Below are 2,658 nucleotides of genomic sequence, written 5' to 3'. Positions count from 1 at the left end.
GAATAATCTAGGATCAGAATGTTGAATAAAATATGTGAGTTTATTTTAGTCCCCGATATATTTAAAAATATATAAGTCATTACATCTTTATGATAAGTCTATTCCTGTTTCTAAAATATATTATATCATTTGCTTAACACTTGTTCTTAATGTCTGATTTATAAGGTTCATTTAGTCCCATGTAGAATCACTATCCAACCAAAATATTAAAATACATAGGAACATAAACCTGAATTACATGGATGGACTGAAGTTCAGAAAGAATAATAATTTCATTAAATTTAAGACTGTTCGATATAAAAATGACTTTCCTATTGAATCTATCTTAATGCAGACTACCGATTTACATCCCATGAAATAGAATATGAACAATTACAGTGTTATTCGTCCCAGTGTAATGTTATAATTATTATTTAACAAAAATCAACCGGAGCTTAGGGGACCTTGCTGCGGTGTAAGAAGTCATGAATTATCAATTAAAATCATTGTGAAAATACAACCATTAAAAGAAATGAACACCTGAGAATAAAGTTATAATAAAATTTTGAATGTTTTATAAAACATAATTTTTCTAATCTAATTGGTTTTCTTATGGTCTGTACTTGACGGCCATCTCGTTCTAGTATGGGACACCTCAGTAGTACACATCCACAACCCTTCACGCGGGACTCGAACCCAGGACCTTCACTCTCACGAGCGAACACTTAACCACTGAACCGGCATCCAACTGTGTTAATGTCTAATTAGCCAACCCATGATATTGCGAGACCGTCCACCATTGTTTTCAGTGAGCAATTGCCTCACAACAGACACGGTTGAGCTCCACTACTCACAGCTTCGCACTAGAACCTGGAAGTACTGGACCGAAGGTTCTGGGTTCAAGTCCTGTATGCGGAATCTTGTGTGTACACTACTGTGGAGTCACATGCTAGGGCAAGATGGCCGTTCAGTGCTTTCAGCTTTTTAATGCTGGTCTAACATTGATCCATTCATGATATCAATCTTAACAATCTCCACAACCCTATACTGATAATTTCGAATGAATTAAGCGTAGAGTAGATTGTTATTATTTTTATCATTTGATCACATCATTTTAAAATATGTTTTAACATTCACAGAATCATTGTATACCTTGTAAATCCCTAGATATATGATTTACTTAAGATTTTAGTTTGATAAGATGGAAAACTAAAATCTAATTACTTAAAATATGATTTACTTAAATAAATGAAATAATTTGGTTTACATAGGCCGTACTCAAAGGGCTTTATCCTTGTGTATTCGTGAACATGTACCAGCATGGTTGGGAAAAGGAGTCACCAAATCCATTAACAGCGCCATCCTTTCTCACTTGGTAGACAGTGAACATCATATCAAAATAGAGGAAGCCTTCTCTGTTTTATATCAAGTTCCCAAAACTCTACCTCAAAGAGCTAGATTACGATTACTTTACATAGCCGAAGCCATCTGGATCAACTCCAGAAAACCAAACTTATGCATCCAGAAAAAGTATATCCAGCCACTATGTTTACCTTGGCCTACGACTGGATCACCGGATTCCTAAACTAAATATTATAAACCTCCCCCGTTTTTTTCTTTTCTTCCTTTTTTGTTGATCACCTCTATCTTAATCTTCACATCCATCATTCCCAATTCCTTTATCGTAATTATCTTGATAACATCCCTTTTATTACATATTATATTCACACACCAATCTTATTATTATTACCATTACTATTTATCATTATTATCTCAATTGACAAGATGAAATTCTCCTACTATGCATTTTATTCACACAATTTCTTGGCATTTTCATTTTTTCTAAATTACTATTATATCGATTGTGACTAGACACTTGATTACAAATCACTTTGACCTTTATTAAATCACCTTTCTAATTTACAAATAACACAATTTTAAAGTATATATATGTCATAACAGATGCAAACGTTTACCATTTTTAACATATAACATTGTCAAATTAATTAATACATGCCTCATTTTGGACTTTGTAAAATATTATAATAATTATGGACTTATAACTGTAGAGCCTGATGATGAAGTTATTGAAAACAATTGTTCGCTCAAATATTGTTCATTTTTAAATTTATTTAATAATATTAGGTATAATATTACATTCAAACAAGAATATCAAATGCTTTGAATTCTTTTTCCTGGTTAGCGTCTTTTTAGCGAGTTACTTTTCTACGGGATGAGGTCGCCAACCCCATATCCAACCCTCCTCCTTTATCCGGGCTTGCGGCCAGTAGTAGCCCCCAGAGGGGTTCCATGCGGAGTGGAAAGGAATAGAATACACATTGAAGAGAGCACCCAAATGCGACACAAGGCAAGCCCTCGCATGGAGTCCATAAGGCTGAGGGAGAAGAGGAAGACTAAAGAACAAATTACGCCGAGGAATGGAAACCGATATGAGAAGAATGAACAACAATTGTATACAAATAGAAAGGAAAGCATTGGACAGAGTGGGTTGGAGAATGCTGGTGTAGTGCCGCTATTCGTTAATCGCTTACTTCGATAACCGTTATAATTCTAAACTTAACGGTGCGTAAAATCAGAAGACGAAGGAAAGCAGCAACTACAGTTTATTATCGAACCACACGCAGTTATCCAATATTACAGACACGTTAAGCAAGCATG

The sequence above is a fragment of the Schistosoma mansoni genome (assembly GCF_000237925.1).
Source record: "Schistosoma mansoni, WGS project CABG00000000 data, supercontig 0125, strain Puerto Rico, whole genome shotgun sequence".
In the NCBI taxonomy this organism is placed as follows: Eukaryota; Metazoa; Platyhelminthes; class Trematoda; order Strigeidida; family Schistosomatidae; genus Schistosoma; species Schistosoma mansoni.
The sequence above is the reverse complement of the archived record's forward strand: the minus strand, read 5'-3'. Positions refer to the sequence as shown.